Source organism: Anolis sagrei, chromosome 2 (assembly GCF_037176765.1).
Source record: "Anolis sagrei isolate rAnoSag1 chromosome 2, rAnoSag1.mat, whole genome shotgun sequence".
Taxonomy (NCBI): Eukaryota; Metazoa; Chordata; class Lepidosauria; order Squamata; family Dactyloidae; genus Anolis; species Anolis sagrei.
Window position 1 is genome coordinate 192,252,159 of NC_090022.1, and position 18,471 is coordinate 192,270,629.

The 18,471-nt window shown below is 42.0% G+C and overlaps 1 protein-coding gene across 2 annotated transcripts in view; it reads right to left on the minus strand.

The window, feature by feature from the left end:
• POU6F1 (POU class 6 homeobox 1) overlaps nucleotides 1–18,371 on the minus strand; it is a 56,482-nt gene extending 38,111 nt beyond the window's left edge. Inside the window, exon 1 of one of the 2 annotated variants that reach the window (XM_060762808.2) lies at nucleotides 18,317–18,371. The gene's annotated coding sequence lies outside the window, so the exon portion shown is untranslated. Of the gene's footprint in view, nucleotides 1–2,563; nucleotides 2,648–18,316 lie in introns of those variants that run through there. The other variant, XM_067464286.1, reaches the window with a different exon arrangement.
• Nucleotides 18,372–18,471: the final 100 nt, after the last annotated feature.

Genomic DNA, 18,471 nt, shown 5'->3' on the forward strand with positions numbered 1-18,471 from the left:
TGTTGCATTTAATAATCTTCTGAGAATGTTTTCCTCCAAAGAACAAATCACAGAATCATAGAGTTGGAAGAGACCTCGCAGGCCATCCAGTCCAACCCCCTGCCAAGAAGCAGGAAAATTGCATTCAAAGCACTCCTACCAGATGGCCATCCAGCCTCTGTTTAAAAGCCTCCAAAGAAGGAGCCTCCACCACACTCCAGGGCAGAGAGTTCCACTGCTGAACAGCTGTCATGGTTAGGAAACTCTTCCTCATGTTCAGATGGAATCTCCTTTCCTGTAGTTTGAAGCCATGCTCTTCTTTGCAAACACCAGAGCATAAGAATTGTCTGTATTTTTAAAAAGATATTTCACCAAAATTAATTTTAGCTCTTAAGAGTGCACCATAAAATTTTGAGAGCCCCTGGTGGCGCAGCGGGTTAAACCCCTGTGTCGGTAGGACTGAAGACCGACAGGTCGTAGGTTTGAGTCCGGGAAGAGTGCGGATAAAATCCCTCTATCAGCTTCAGCTCCTCATGCAGGGACATAAGAGAAGCCTCCTACAAAGATGGTAACACATCACAACATCCAGGTGTCCCCTGGGAAACGTCCTTGCAGATGGCCAATTCTCTCACACCAGATGCAACTTGCAGTTACTCCTGACACGACAAAAAAAACCCCAAAACCAAAAACATAAAATTACAGGGTTTCGGGCAGCACTTCCAACCCAAGAGGAGGCTGGTGATAATCTATCCTAGAGCTTGGAAGCAAAGATACAGAATGGGGGATGCATGACTTGAGAGCAGTACTTGTGAAAAAGATCTTGGGGTTCTTGTGGACAACAATTTAAAGATGAGCCAACAATATGATGAAGCGGCAAAAAAAGATAATGCGATTTTGGCCTGCATCAATAGGAGTCTAGTGTCTAGATCCAGGGAAGTCATGTTACCCCTCTATTCTGCCTTGATTAGACCACACCTGGAATTGTGTCCAATTCTGGGCACCACAATTGAAGAGAGATATTGACAAGCTGGAATGTGTCCAGAGGAGAGCGACTAAAATGATCAAGGGTCTGGAGAACAAGCCCTATGAGGAGTGGCTTAAAGAGCTGGGCATGTTTAGCCTGAAGAAGAGAATGCTGAGAAGAGACATGATAGCCATGTATAAATATGTGAGAGGAAGTCACAGGGAGGAGGGAGCAAGCTTGTTCTCTGCTTCCTTGGAGACTAGGACGCGGAACAATGGCTTCAAACTACAAGAGAGGAGATTCCATCTGAACATGAGGAAGAACTTCCTGACTGTGGGAGCTGTTCAGCAGTGGAACTCTCTGCCCCGGAGTGTGGTGGAGGCTCCTTCTTTGGTGGCTTTTAAACAGAGGCTGGATGGCCATCTTTTGGGGGTGCTTTGAATGCAATATTCCTGCTTCTTGGCAGGGGGTTGGACTGGATGGCCCATGAGGTCTCTAAGGAGTTCCAATGGCAAATGGCCTGCCATGGCTGGGTGCTAGGGAAGCCTGGGTTGACAGTTTACCGGCTGTTAGCAATGGTGGGAGTTGGGAGTCCAAAACACCTGGAGGGCCCAGGTTTGCCCATGCCTGCACCGGAGCCCCTGGTGACGCAGTGGGTTAAACCCCTGTGCCGGCAGGACTGAAGACCGACAGGTCGTAGGTTCAAATCCGGGGAGGGGCGGATGAGCTCCCTCTATCTGCTCCAGCTCCTCATGCGGGGACATGAGAGAAGCCTCCCACAAGGATGATAAAAACATCAAATCATCTGGGCGTCCCTTGGGCAACGTCCTTGCAGACGGCCAATTCTCTCACACCAGAAGAAGAAGAAGCCCATGCCTGCTCAACAGTGTGACCCACTTCGGGATGATCTCTCCGACCACAAGCATCCCTCTCCTTCTCTCTCCCTTTTCCACGCCCCGACTCCGTGTATCTGCCCCTCCGCCTGTGGGGCTAATGGGAGGAGACCCTAACCTGCCCCCCTCCTTCTGCCCGACCCATTGCTTGTCCAAGAACAACTTCCAGGCGCTCTGGAGACCCACCAGGGGAGAAAGGAAATCTGCGATGACAAGCCTCAGTCCCTCGTCCAGTCTCCCCAAGTTCCCAAGCCCAGATCCCTCAGTCCCCAAATGTTAGCCCCTCGACCAATGTCCCCCAACTCCCATGTGCCATAACCCGTCTCCACATACGCCCCATACCCCTCTTCTATCCATAAAGCCCCCCGAAATGCCTCTCGAATAGTCTCAGTCCCTATCTGCCCCCCTCAAATGCCCCATTCCTTGCTTCCTTCTCCCCAAATCTCTGCCTTTGGAGCGCCTCCTCAGCCATCTCTCCCAATGCCTTCCCCTCTCCATCTCCCTCCTCCCCCTCCCTTTCCAAGCCCCCCAAAAGACACCCCCTTTCCTCCCCCCCCCCGCACCCTGCCCCATCCCTTCCCTCTTCCCTCCCTCTCCCTCCAGCCCTGTCTCCCCGCTTCCCCGTCTCGCGCCCTCTCTCTTTATCATAAATATATAAATTATGCTAATTAAGGCCATTGCATATTCACCGGAGCCGGTCCCCCTCCCCCCCCCGGACCCCACTCACCACCGCGCAGCCAAGAGCGGGCCCCGATCGCCCCTGTGGCCCCCGACGGGGCGCCTGGCGAGGAGGTCTTCGCCCCGGATCGAGGTTTCTTTATTTTTTCCCCTCCCTCCCTCCCAGGATTAATTAAACATTCATGGCACCGCGGCGGAGGCGGAGGCAGCGGCAGGCGGGCAAGGTGGGAGCGCGCACGGGAAGGGGAGGGGAGGGGGCGAGGGCGGCGCTCCCACTCCGCCTCCCCCCCCCCCCGCGCCTTTGAGCCCCACTCAGGCCCCGGTGAAACACCCGGGAAAGCCCACACCGGGCCCCAGGGGTACTTCTAGGGCCCACTCAGCCCGGGTCCCTCCCGCGGGGCAGAGCCAAGGGGCGAGGAAGGAGCCCGGGGGGCTTTGGGGCTACTGCGTCATGAGCATAATTTATGCCAAGGCCTTTGCCGCAGACTGCAGAGCCCCAGGCGGCCGCTAGAGGCGGAAGAGAGGCACAGAGCTCAGCTCTCCCAGAAAAGTATCACATTCTCCATCTATATGTCAAGACACTATGTCACCAAATGTGAACAAAAATCTGTTCCTGGTTTGAAAGTGTTATTTACTCTTTAACCATGCGGGACTTACTTTGAAGGCCGTTGTTTTGTTTTTGTGGCTGCCACAAACGACACTGAATTGGGTTGCTGTAATTTTTTAGGTCTGTATGGCCATGTTCCATAAGCATTCTCGGTAATAATGATAATTATAATAATAATCATCATCATCTATATAAATAAAAATGTAATGTTAGTTCATGCTACCATCAGAACTCAAAAACCACTGGGGGAATTGACACCAAATTTGGACACAAGACACCTAACTGTCCAATTTATGTCCTCCACTCGAAAAAATTGATTTTGTCATTTGGGATTTATAGTTCACCTACAATCAAAGAGCATTCTGAACTCCACCAATGATGGAATTGGGCCAAACTTAGCACACAGGGCTCCCATGACCAACAGAAAAACCTGGAAGGGTTTGGTGGACATTGACCTTGAGTTTGGGAATTATAGTTCACCCACATCCAGAGAGCACTGTGGACTCAAACAATGATGGATCTGGACCAAACTTGGCACAAATATTCCATATGCCCAAATATGAACACAGATGGAGTTTAAGGGAAATAGACCTTGACATTTTGGGAGTTGTAGTTGCTGGGATTTATAGTTCACCTACAATCAAAGAGCATTCTGAACTCCACCAATGATGGAATTCAACCAAACATGGCATACAGGATTTCCATGACCAACAGAACACACTGGAAGGGTTTGGTGGGCATTGACCTTGAGTTTGGGAGTTGTAGTTCACCTACATCCAGAGAGCACAGTGGATTCAAACAATGATGGATCTGGACCAAACTTGACACAAAAATTCCATATACCTAAGTATGAACACAGATGGAGTTTGGAGGAAATAGACCTTGACATTTGGGATTTGTAATTACTGGGATTTATAGTTCACTAGAATTAAAGAGCATTCTGAAACCCACAAACGACAGAAATGGGGCAAACTTCCCACACAGAACCCCCATGACCAACAGAAAATACTTAAGGCCATCCAGTCCAACTCTCTTCACCAGGGCAAGAAAATGTAATCAGAGCCCTCCTGACAAAGAGCCATCCAGTCATAAATATAGATATAGATATGATTCTCTCTCTCACACACACGGATATAGTATCATAGATTTGAAAGGGACCCTTAAAGAAGGACTATGATATGTTGCATATTCCAGAGTAGGCAAACCAGACACTCTCCACATCAACACTGACAAAGAAACAACAAGAAATACTGTTTACTCACAAGCATAAAGGAATTACATATATTAGAAACCAACACTTTCTCATTACTTTATTTTCCAGATCACCAGACTGGGCCACAGCAACACATGGCAGGGGACAGCTAGTAATAATAATAATAATAATATTCTCTAGTGGCCCCTTGTGGCCGCCACCTGAATAAAGGAACAGTATCCTTTTCCTATGTTTGTATGATAAGCCCAATTAGGAAATGCCATTTATAACCCAGGAACAAATATTGTGTTGCACAGTGTTATAAGTACAGTAGACTCTCAGTTAATTGGCATCCATGGGGATCGGTAGGTGCTATGTTTCAGATTGCATGAAAGTTACTATTAATAATAGGTCTAAATTATTATTATTATTATTTTACAGCTTTTATATTCCGCCCTTCTCACTCCGCAGGGGACTCAGGGTGGATTACAGTGTACACCTATATGGCAAACATTCAATGCCAGTTTTGACTTACAACATATACAGACATACACAGAGGCTATTTAACTTTTTCTGGCCGCCAGGGGAGCTGTCACTTTCATCGTCCACCTGTGAGGCTGATAAAGTACCTCCGCATTCCTCGCATGCTTCCCCGCTGGAGTGCTTCTTTATGGTCTCATAATTTAGTTAATTTTAGCCTCCCCGCACTTTTTTTAAGGTGGTACCTTACTTTCCTACTTGACAGATGCAACTGTCTTTCGGGTTGCAAACGTCGACAACAGGCTACACAATGGTTGGAAACCCACTCCAACCCGGACTGGCTTCAAACTCATGACCTTTTGGTCAGAGTGATCTTAATGCAGCTGACACTCAGCCAGCTGCGCCACAATCCCGGTAAATGATATTCTATCCCATACTGTACCACAGGAGTCCTCAAACTTTTTAAACAGAGGGCTTCAAACAGTACCTCAAACTGTTGGGGGCCGGATTATACGATGGAAAGTGTAGGCCTGCTTTTGGCTGATGAGATAGGATTGTTTTGTTGTTGTGTGCTTTCAAGTTGTTTCAGACTTAGGTTGACCCTGAGTGAGGGTAAATGACCTTGGAGGGTTGTATCCGGCCCCCGGGCCTTAGAACATGGCCATACAGCCTGAAAAACCTACAACAACCCAACTACAGCACCCTTCCAGTTATCCCTCTCCAAGCATTCAACAACCTTTTTCTTAGGGTTTCCCTATCCACTTGCCCAAACTCCATATGTATAAAGCTGAGAGAACCAACTGAGTAACATATGCTCATAAAGCCAAGGTGGATGTCTTGGGAACTTTACTTATATTGAGATCAGTACTGTCCATGCTGACTGACTTCCAGAATATCAAAGTCTTTCCCAACATGTCAAAAAGTAATCTAGGGACTTCTACATGGGAAGAACCTGTTCTACCACTGAGCTAAGGACCATATCTTGTCATATAATTGGTTCAATAGGACTTTCATCTACACACATTCACACAGACATATTCCTGATGCCAGAACACTACCATTTTCACCTCTGATTTCCCCAATCTAATGAGTTTGCTTTGCTTTTGGAAAACTAGTGAATTTCCAGATCAATTAATGAAGATAATAAGAAGACCACTGGGTGAAAAAGCATCTTGAATTCTGAACTCCTGCCCTTTGGAGATGTAGATTTTCCTTCCTCCAAGTGCGAAAATAAAAGCTCATTTTCCACCAAAGCCTAAGCTTAAATGCCTGCTAGGATAAGAATCCCTGTCTTAATCAGGCTCCAAAAAAGCAAATAATACCATACATCCACATGCTAATACCTGACTAATGCTGTCAACATTTTCATTAACAACGGAATCCATTATGATAAACTGCCTTTGCTCTGGTGCAGCTGGTTTGGAAACATCATACTGCAGTTCGAGTGAGAAGTTCATTTGCATATGCTGCATGGTGATTATGAATATTTAAATACTTCCATCTTGTTGAATTTCAGGCTCATTTACATACATTGGCATACTATTAATATAATACATTCAGTAAAATGGGGCACATTAATTCTAATTCAGGCATCAGCAGAATTCTTTCTGAAACACTGTTAGATTTTTCTTTTAGTAAACAGCTTTGGGCAAAGAAAGGGCAAAGAATTATACTCAAATTAATAGCTCAAAGATATAAAGCTTCTCTCTCCCTCTTTCAGTCTCTTTCTCTTTTTCCACACAGAATATGATTGCTATCTAACACTTTATGTATGAATCCTTCCCAGCTCTCATTATTCCTTTGCTGACAAATCTGTATTCCAATTTATACGCTGTCTGTTTTTATTTTCCATAGCTGAAACTATATTCCTCATAGCCAAAGCCACATTTTTGTATAAATTTTCACCATGTCTTTCTTTGACAAGTGTCGTTATTTACAGATATAGTTTTCCACACAATACATTGATGCTCATATATCCTCAACATTTTTACCAGTATGTATGTATACATGCATATAAGTACCTGGAATGAACGCCAGATTTGAGCTAAAATAGCTATTCTTTAAATATTTTAATAATTCTAAATGTACGCAAGATGCTACACGAAAAGACCAATAAAAAGATGCTCATGACTGTAAAGGTAGTAGTGAAGAGGTATGGAAATATGGGTATGAGGGGGAAGACTTGAACATTAGACCGCCACATGTCAAATTCCCCAAGGAGTAACTATGGTTGCATCTACACTGTAGAATTAATGTATGTAGTTTGACACTACTTTAACTGCCATGGCTCATTATTATAGAATCAGGGACTTGTAATTTTACATGTCTTGAGCCTTCTCCGTCAAAGAGTGCTGGTGCCTCACAAAACTACAAGTCCAAGGGTTCCATAGTGTTGCACCATGGCAGTTAAAATGGTATCAAACTGCATTAATTATACAGTGTAGAGTCAGCCTATGATGGTCTCCATCTGCAGAGATAACAGTAATATTCTACTCTTCACAAAATCAAAAGATGTTCCATAAAAGTAGTGTCACTAAGGTTGCTGGTGTCACTTAGTGTGGTAACTCATGGTGTCACCTACATGGACCTCCTACCATATCAAACCATATACACACTAGTTTTGTGCAGCAGCAATAGCTTGTTGTCGCAAGATGCTGTCACACTCTTAGAAGGTTTTAATATTTACTCCAGTTTTTACCATTATCATTTTAGCATATAAATGTTTAACACTGTTTTAACTATCATATTCAATACTGGGTTCTAACTTTGTTTTTGACATTGTTTCTTAATGCCTAAATGTATATGTTCTTATTTTGACATTTGTACATTTCTTGATGCTCATCATTGACCGTAAATAAATGTATAACTAAAATATTGTAGCTAAAATACCAGAAAATTTTACAAAATGTAAAAATTTGGAAAAAAAAACAAGAATGGAAACAATAATGTGCAATTGTAGAAGATGAAGATTAAACCTTGTGATTTGAAGTGTCATTGTAACCATGCAATAATGACAGCTCTGATCGGGCATAGGTGCATTAGAAAGATCAAAATGTAAATTAGGACGGAGTTTGAGCCTTGCACTTATATAAATACAGGACATTTAAGATGAGTTTGCAAAATAATGCTTTTTTGGTTATATCTAACTATTGATTTTATATATAATAAAAAAACTGATTAAATACTGCATTTTATAGACAGTCATTCTGGTGTCTCCCCCTCTGATGAGGGGTGTGCACAGATGTGGTTCACACCCTCCACACACCCCTAATTATTTTGAAAAATTGCATTCATTACCATTTGGGAAAACCAGGAATCTCCACAGACTTTTGGAAGCGTGATCCTTAAAATTAATTGGCATTCACACTATTTGGAATAATCATAACCTTTGGAAAGGCATGACCTTGTTAGCGATCATAATCTTTTGTAAAGTATGATCTTCCTGAGAAGAGTTAAAAACTCACTTAAGTCAACCTTTTCCTTAGTGGTAAATATCACTAGTATTCATGCAAGGCAATTAGGTTTCTCAGCTATTAGACTGATATACTTAGATATTTCTTTGAACAGTTAGGAACAAAGATATGCCAATGCACAAAAAACAGCAGAGTTTCAGAAGTGTTCTTTTCAGTGACCAGAAATATCAGTGTCCCTTAAAATATATTTGGTTTTAAATCATGCTGTTAAGAGACAAAAATAAGAATTTTCGTTAAAATAACATATCTGGTTTTCACACAGTCTTCATGTATTCAGCATACAGGTACATTGCATATCAATCCAGTTAGAGATAGTAGTTTCTCTGTGCAGATAACACGGGACATCTTATTTATAATCTTAGCAGTCCAAAGTCTAAAGCATCTCTGCATTCTGAGAGTCTAATGGAGTCTGCACAGTCTGAGAGTCTAATGGAGTCTGTCCGTTCTAAAACGGAGTCTAAGATGAAAAGTCCCAGATCTGGTCACATGGTCTGCAGCCCCTCCCACAACATAGAGTTAAGGAAAACTGCATACCAATACACACATATACATTAGAGTAAGCATAACAAATAACTAGTATAGGAAGCTTGTAGGAGGTTGCTATTTCCAACAAATTGTTCCATTATCAGAGAAAATGTATTAAAAGAATTGAGAATATACAACATGACAGCCATTTGGTTAAACTGGCATTATCGAGGTGCCCCATAAAGCATGTGTAAATAAAGCATGGACATTCCATGGTGCATTTCAAGTGTGGAGGCATCCTTAGCAAATCTGTAGCTTTTTTTCATATCCTTGGTTTTACCCTGATGTATGTTAATTGAATCTATATTCCAGCTGATTTCAAAATTCTACAGTACAAAATTAATCACATTCCAGCTATTGAAGGGATATGTAACACCCCGACTGACCTCTGTTTTGTTGTCAGCTCCTTGCAACAGGTCCCTCTGGCAGCTACACTCTGGCCTTTCAAATGCGACTATTTTCAAGTCGTGCTGATTTTTACTTTGTAGCTTCGCCCTGCTGTCAACCTGGTTTCATTCCAGGTCCTTTTGCAAAATTTTGAAGATGAAGTCTGTTTTATACTCATGAATTATTTAAGAATCATGCCTGCATAATAGCCTCACATGCATATTCATCATTAGCCTGATGAAGTTAAGAGTAGTGAGTGAAGACTATTGATCAGAAGGCTTGAGATTCGTCTGACCAAAAGACATTTCAAGCCTATTGTCCATTGTCATCTCACTTTGGCACTTCCTGAAAAGGGACACAGTGTATTTCTACCAAGTTAAGACTAGCTAGAGAAGATGTTTGCTCCAAAGGAGATATTTTTGTGACTAATGTATTCAAGCCACATTATATATCACCTGAAACCTATTGAGAATCCAAACTAGGGTAGACCCACTGACCCTGAATACTTCTATAGGTGTTTACTCATAATTTTTAGTGGGACCACAGTTCTAGTTGGGATTATAGATTTATTATTACTTACATGACATGCTTGGGAGTAGAAGTGCTTTGGATTTCGTATGTTTTCCTGCTTTTGGTATATTTGAACATACATAATGACATATCTTGGAGAAGGGATTCTAAACACACAAAAATCAAATATTATATGCATAGCATTAAGGTCATTGATGCGTCATATTTCTTATATTTTTGTGCATGAAATTTAATTTGTGTACACTGTACCATCAGAAACCAAAGGTGTTACTATCTCAGCCACTCGTGTGGACAATTTGGGGGACTGGAGGATTTTTGAATTCCAGATAAGTGATACTTACTTAACCTGTACCAAGAGTCACACCTGAATAGAACAAAATGGACACTAGTTTGCTTTCAACTTAATTATATTTATGCCTTTTGTACAATATAATTTTTTACAGTGCGGTGCTGTGATTGTCTGTAAGAGAGGTACGAGGTGATCTGACAGTACTTTAGGCTGTTGCTTTTCCCCATTCCATCATCATAAACCCCTGGTTCCCAGTGGAGCACATGCCCTACAGGGGAGCAATTTCATTTTGATGGGGGGCAATTAAATAATGAGTTATTAACAGTGATTTTTCTGCATTTATTATGGTTCTAGGGGCCTTATATACAGTATATACAGTATATAAATATATACTGTGGCATACACATTTTGAAAATTAAAGTCAGAATGTACACAACCATCAGCTGATGCTAATAGAGCGAGGGAAGCCCACTTATAGAGAGGAGGCAGTGGGGAGAGCATGGAGTGAACTAGCAAGTCAAGAGCACAAAAAAGGGAAGCAGGTCTCATTCCAAAAACTCCACTCCTTTCAGTGTTCTTTTAACATTACAAGCTATACAAAATATATAAAAATGTTCTGCATATGAATGTAGCAAGAAATCTATGAAAAAAATCTAAAGTTTCATAGATAAGTTTTTAAAAAAGATCATCAGCTGCAAGAAAATTAATGTCAGGCAACAGGATATTCTCGCATATTCTCACCAAATGAAGTTGGACACATAGGACTTCATCACACAGGCAAAATTGCCTGTCCTACAACAGCTTCACCTCACTTCATGGATGGAACCCACTGGATCCTATCAGATGACGTAGGTCTACTTCCAGATGGGCTCCATCCCTGACAAGACGTGAAACTGTTGTACGAGGCATTGAGAAGAACGGGGGAAAGCTGGGCAGTGATATTTTCCCCTGTGAGGTAAGGGGCGCAGGGCAACGGGTTCCCTACTAGGCTTGGGCCTAAATCAGTTTGACCTAAAGTGATTTGCAATATTTGGTGATCCGTTTCGTGTAATCCCCAAAAACAGAATGAGGAGGAGGGAACTTAAAAGCTTGGCAAAACGGATCAAGAGAGCCGGATTTATCAGCTACTGGAGAGGATGGAGTTAAGTCTGCATTATATCTGAGGCAGTCGGGGCTCCTAGAGAAGTTTCCCATTGTAGCCAATGGGCTGAATCTTTGCCAAATGAAAATGGCAACGCTCCCCCCCCCCCCCCCTTGAGTGACTTCCCAGTAAACAAAATGAGGGATTAGCCTAAAATGAATCCCGAAACAGCATGCCTTTTGGCTGAATTGCACACCTCTATTTCCACAATCCATGACGAACGCTGCCGCCCCCCCCCCCCCCAAATATTGTCTGCAATGTGATGAGATCCTTATGTTAGCTTCAATTTGATGCAGATACCTCTTTGGAAGCTTGTTAAGACCAAGTTAAGAGTCTTTTAGGCTTCCTCCACATTAAGAAATATGAGTTAATTTTTTGAATAAGAAGAATTATAAGTCCCCAGATGGCGGAAGGATCAGGAGTTTAGAACAGCTTAGGTGATGCATGGCCAAAATAAGATTGGGAACCACGGTCATAAATCTTTCTCTGCCAGAACACAGAATAGTGTTGTGATTTTAGTGCTGGACTAAGATTCTGGGAAACCAGGGTTCAAATCCCCACTTGGCCACATAAACACATTGAGTGACCAGTCAAACTCCTTACATTGCAGAAGAAAGCAAACATTCTCTGAGCAAATCTTGCTAAGAAATCTCCATGATAGCTTCTCCTTTGGGCATCCTAAGTCAGAAACAACTTGAAGGCATAGAACAACAACATTTTAGGATGTTCTAACTTTTATGAATGGACTTATTTCACAGACTGGGAAAAGGGTGAAATATAAATATCACCATACAGCATAGAGTACTGGTTTGAACATCTGACTATGAATATGGATTTCAGATTTCAATTCACCAATAGAAACCCACTGGATAACCTTAAGGATATCACACACTCTCAGCCCCAAAGCAAAAGTCATCATCATCAACCAGCATTCATTATCTGTCTCGATGTCCCATTAAAAAGGAATCAAAAGTCTGCAATGTGCTGCATTTAGCTATTACATAAAAAGAGGTGTCTATTTATGTAGACACCTACATGAATAGTTTGTTCATATAGTCCTCCTTTTGCAGATCTCTCTAAGGTGTCCCTCTGTCCGATTCTTATGCTTATGACCTAAGTTTACCCAAAATATAGGGTTCATGATTATTCTCAGTTTCAGGACTCTATAAGGAGTTCTTGGAATGTATCATCCATGGATTTAGAGATTGTATTGTATTAGGAATGGCCACCATAACCAATGTATTAATTCAGCCCCACCAATCTATCAGAGGGCATGAGATTCAATTTAGTTTCACCCTGCCAGTGCCATCACTACCTCAATTTTTTTGTTATCATAATTGGGCAGACAGTATTAATACACGAACAGTACAGCTGAGTGAATAAATAAACAGGGCTGCCTGCTCTTATTACATTTACTTTAGCCCTTAAGTAGGATCATTTCTTCAATTATAAACGAACCACCCATGCAGCTAATCAATCTTTCATGCACTGCATGCAGCCTGGTCCTGGCCATATTTACATAAAAGTAACCCTTTCCAAGTTCAGAATTGACTACCATGTTAAGTGCATCTAGAACTGTGGCCATAGAGACAGCAAACGTATTTTTAGAGGAAATTAACTTTTGATAAACTTGCTCAGTATTTTTCAAGGAAATCCGATTGCAATATTATTTTACAAAAGCCTAACAACAACCCAGCAATACTCTCATTTTTAATAATGAAACTCAGGAATAGGACCTATGAGAGACTGCTACATTAACTATCAATCATATCTCAACAAGAGTAACAATATTCTCATGCCAAACTTTAACCCACCATAAAGCAAGTAATAAGTAATTAGATTGCGGTTATTTTTATTTAATTCTCCCTCCTTCTTTCCTCCGTTCCTGCTCTTAAGTTGTTTATTTCTTTTTTAATTCTCAAGCTGCCTCTTTTCCTTGATGAATTGATTTTTTTTCTTGGAAACTTATGTTTCAAAGTAATTTCTTAATACTCCTCCCTCTCTTCTTCTGTTCTTGTCTTTAAAATGTGGATTAGTTTGCTGTAAGCCGAGTCTCGTCCGAGACTCGGATCACCTCGCTGTGGTCCACTGTACCCTATGGGCTTTCTCCTGGGTCATTGGATACCACCCTTGAGGGGTAACATCTTAGACCATTGGGGTTTAGCCCTGTCTCCCTGGACTCGATCCGCTGGGGAGAGGAAGTTACACGCTCTACCCAACTACTTTACTCGGCTGGAACTTTGAGAGCCCTCAAAGTGTCCGAACAACTGCCATGCCATCCACACTGGAAGTCTAATCCATCCCATTTCTTATGAGATTTTAATTCCTTGGGTAAAACACTGTGTGACTGAAAATGTCTCATTACTTATCCAACATTAGCTCATTCGCATCAGATATTGCAATATCTGTATGCCCCCTCACTTCTTTTACAACGACTATCTTCCCCACATTCATGCTGCTTCTACTTCCTGTAATATGTCTTGTGCAACTTTGGAGTTTCCTTACACTTCTGAGCATGTCAACAGCTGAACATCTTTTCAGCTTGAGTCTAGTTGCATCATTAACCAGTGTTACTCAGAGTTGTGGTCTCCTGTACCCAGTAATTTGTTGAGCGCCTTTTGACCTGGGAGATTCATCATCCAGTATTACCACTTGCTTTATTTTGATTAGTCTCAGATTTTTGTGTAAAAGACATTCAGGTGCTGTTCACAGTGTCTACCTCTGTGCAGTATCAACAAATATGCCACTGCTATTGTCTTTCAGACATCCTTCACCAATGTCACCCCCTAATACAGCTGTTGCCCAGTAGCCATTTACCCCATTAGTCTGACTATGTTGTACTCCAGGCCAGGAAGCCCTCTGACTTTCAACAGCACACAGCTGAGTAAAATGCAAGCAGTTTATTGAAGACAATTAAAAGCAGTAGCAGTAAAAAGCAATCCACAAAAATAGGTAAATTCAATTAGATAGAAAAGAAAGATAGGAACAACAAATCCAGGAAATAGTCCATCAAAGTTCATGACAACAAAAACAGGATCTTCCAAGGCAAAACCCCAAAATTTGAGCATGAATCAAGCAAGGCACTTCAGCATGGAAATAACAAGGCACTTGACACAAGAATCTATCCAAGGCAAGGCTTCCAGGGACCTGAGACGACGTCTTGACTCAATTCCAACATTGCTTTGTCTGACTACAAATTCTGTACTTGGCACTTTTATCCCCTAATCTACTCTATAACCCAAGCGGCCAGGAAAGGATTTATTTTCAGCCTTGAATCTGCTATCAGTCTCTCCTGCAATCTGGCAGAGCGCCTGAGAGCCTGGTGTGTTTTCCTTTGCTGACTGAAAACACTTCTCCAATCTACTGGCTCATTAATTTCTGCAGCTGTCCCACGTGCTGAGCCTTTCTCAGGCTCAAAGCCTTGGGAATTCTCTGGTAGCAGTTCAGGCCCAGAGAACAGACCATCATCCCCAAACCCTTCAGAAACATTCTCATCAGAAAACTCACTTTGAACAGGAATCCCATTGTCATTTTCTGCATCTAGAGCAACCTCATCATTAGACACAAGAACCCCATTGTCACTCCCAGCATCCAGAGTACCCTGATCATTAGACACAATCACAGTCTGAACTCCTACAGACTATATGTAACCCCTTAGCTGTGAATTCCTAGGCATAGTGGTAGTGTGATTAAACGATGTTTAAAGATATAATATCATATTTCACATTTGTATTTGTGGCATACAGTATGCAAAATGGATAACATAGTAGTGTCAAACATATTTGTAGGCCCTCACTGCCAATAAGCTGCCGGGCCCAATTCAAGGTGCAGGTTATGACCTTGCTGCTGTTTATTCGTTCAGCCGCTTCTGACTCTTTGTGACCTCATGGACCAGCCTATGCCAGAACTCCCTGTCAGCCATGGCCACCCCCAGCTCCTTCAAGGTCAATCCAGTCACTTCAAGGATCCCATCCATCCATCTTGTCCTTGGTTGGCCCCTCTTCCTTTTTCCTTCCATTTTCCCAAGCATAATTGTCTTCTCTAAACTTTCCTTTCTTCTCATGATGTAGCCATAGTACTTCAACTTGGCCTCTATTATCTTTTTCTCCAGTGAGCAGTTAGGCTTTATTTCCTGAAGTATGGACTGGTTGGATCTTCTTGTGGTCCAAGGCACTCTCAGAACTTTCCTCCAGCACCACAGTTCAAAAGCATCTATCTTCCTTCACTCAGCCTTCCCGTAGGCTTGACAACCGCCAGTTGTCAAGCTATTGGAAACTCAAACACAAATAACTGTTCAGCCAGCTGGATTTGTATTTAACCCTGGAATAGTAATAAGCTGAAAAATGCCACCGAGGAGGAATTGTTAGCCATTTCTGAAATCTGGGTGTTGAGTGGATTGGCAAGCTTCTAGTGGATGTGTTTCTGGTCTGGTCAGGTCCATTGATGCATGTGTAGTTTGGTGGCAAGTCTGTGCATACTCCTTTTCAAAGATGTTCTGTGATTTCTTTTCATTATAAATATGAACAGCAACTCCTGGGATATTGGGCTAGATGTCAACAAGGATGAGTGCCCATAGCATTTACCATTATTGTATAATCTCTGGTTTAAATCCTCTATTTACAAGCCACACACACTGTTTGCACAGTCAGAATGTAGGTGACTACAGGGAATACCATGGCTTTGACTAGGCGGATCTTCGTTGCCAGTGTGATGTCACTATCTTCACTATTTTATTGAGATTGGTCATTGCTCTCCTCCCAAGAAGTAAGCATCTCCTGATTTCCTGGCTGCAGTCTGCATCTGCAGTAATTTTTGCACCTAGAAATACAAAGTCTGTCATGACCTATAAAACACTAAATGGTTTGGGATCGCCTATCTCCGTGATCGCATCTCCCTCTATGAACCGGCACGGAGTTTTAGATCTTCCAGGGAGGCCTTTTGCTTGCTCCCACCACTGTCTCAATTGCAGTTGGTAGGGACGAGGGAGAGGGCCTTCACAGTGGTGGTCCCCCACCTTTGGAACATCCTCCCCAGACAGCGAAGACAAAAAGGACTTGGAGACCTGGTGGTTCTGGCAGGCTTTTGTTAATGATTAGCCCCAGGTCTTACCCTGGCCAAGAGTTTAGGTCCTCGCTCTGCACTCTACCCACTTTCCTGGCCCTCTGCTACCTCATTGCCGTTGACCTGGCCTAGCTCTATTATAGGTCTGAGCAAACAGAATGGTCAGCATCAGAACTTGGAAAAACTCAGTACAGCCACCTTGTGGAAAGCAGTAGCCAAGCACCACAGCAAAAAAAGAATTCAGTGTTTGAAGATCTGAAATCTTGAAAGGGATTGGCGGGATTAAAGATTTGATTCTAGGTCCTGGAACATGGAAAACTGTGATAAGCCTCTTGAAAGGCAATTTTTACAAGAACGTAACCACCATGACGATAATTTCTGTCTAAATCTGGCTGCAACAAGAGGAAAAAAAAGGCAGCCAGGGGCAGCAGCGATCACCACTCCCTCTTTCCGCTATGATAACATCCAAGAGGGTAGGCTTTAAAATAACTAACATAACCTAAAGCCGATGCCAAAATAACTAACAAAGCATTAGTTCAATGCTAATGAGCAGAGCTCTTTGACTGGTGTAAGTTTAACAGCCTCAAGGCTTAATTAAACTTAAAATATATTTGCAGGGTCTCTGTTCTTTCCATTGATCTCTTATGCATGAATTTGGACGCTCGCTTGTTTCTTTTCCAAAGCACAGCTCCTCAGCAGAGAAATGTAATGCCTGAGAGGCTAATGATAGTTCCCCAACTCATTTTTATCTCCCAAGAGAACTGTTGTTCGTCTCGGTGAAACCAAAATTAAATGGCCATTTCCTTAATGTTGTCAGAGAAGGGGATTGGCTCCATTACATGGACCAGCGGGTATTAAGCAGTATATGGAAATGTAGTCCTAGAGTGCATTTAGACTGTAGTCTGATAGCACTCAAACTGCTATGACTCAATGGTATGAAATCCTAGGAGTTGTAATTTAGTGAGACACCAGTATTATTTGGCAGGCAGGACTAAAAATCCTTTAAAACTGCTACACCTATAGCACTGAGTCATAGCAGTAAAAGTGAGGTAAACTGCATTCATTCTACAATGTAGATGCTGCCTTTAAAAGAACTTTTGGCCCATGGCCACATTTAGCTGATGGATAACTACTGGTTGATATTCTACAGACCAACATGGAGTTGGATCTGGGAAATCAACCCCATATCAGACATGTAGCTCTTGGGCAGATCACCTCTGCTTCATAGGGTTGCTAGAAGGATGAAACACAGCACAGAGATCTAAGAATTCAATATCAAGAATTTGAAAAAGTCAGTTTGATAACCCTTACCAGATGCTTCATAGGTGGCACAAGGAGAGTCAATATATAATCAAACACTCGTTTCATTTAAAGCCTTGAATTAGGAATAGTGGTTCCTTAGCACCCTATGCAGCTTATCCTTTCAGATTTTTGTGTCTGTCCAATTCTCCAATATTTCAACTTCAGAATGTGGAGTTGTGATTGCTCTATAGTACTGTGTCTTAAATTATCAGTTTCAACCCCAAATGGCTCAACACAAAAATATAACAAGAGAAAAAGGTTTCTGAACACCACCCGTTTACATAAATCTCTTCGCAACAATATGCAGTGTTTACAGTTGACTCTGCAGAAAATGCTTCTGCTGTATCCATAAAAAGGAAAATCAGCCTGTTTAGCAAGCCTTACAAATGCTGATTTGCTATCAGTAAATGTTCGATATTTATATCTGTTATGTTTTATCTACCTATATACCCACAGTCACACAAAAAGTGGTCACAAGTTATAATGAGAGTTGTAGTTTAATGAGGCACCTGCATTCTTTGGCAGATCAGTCCAAACATCATATAAAACCATGACTCCCACAATTCCACAGCATTGGGATATGGCAGTTAATGTGGTATTGAACTACCTTAATTCTAAAGTTTAGATGCACCCTAGGATAAATATGTAGGATCACACCAAAAGAAAAATTTTGAAAAACACATTTTGTAAACCACATTTTACAGTTGCCATTTCCGTTGTATGCTTTGCATTTTAGACTGCATCATTTGGGTTGTATGCGTGTTTGTTCCTACTCCTATTTACATAAAATACATAAATATGTAAAACTACAAACCTATGCAAAATAGGTGTTGACTCCACTGTTATTACTGCATCAAAGTGAGCCCAGACAGCACACCTGGCTGGAAACACTTTCCTAGAAGAAAAACAGCCAAAATGAAACATTCCTTTCATCAAACCAACAAAACGAAAGGTAATAGCATCACACTG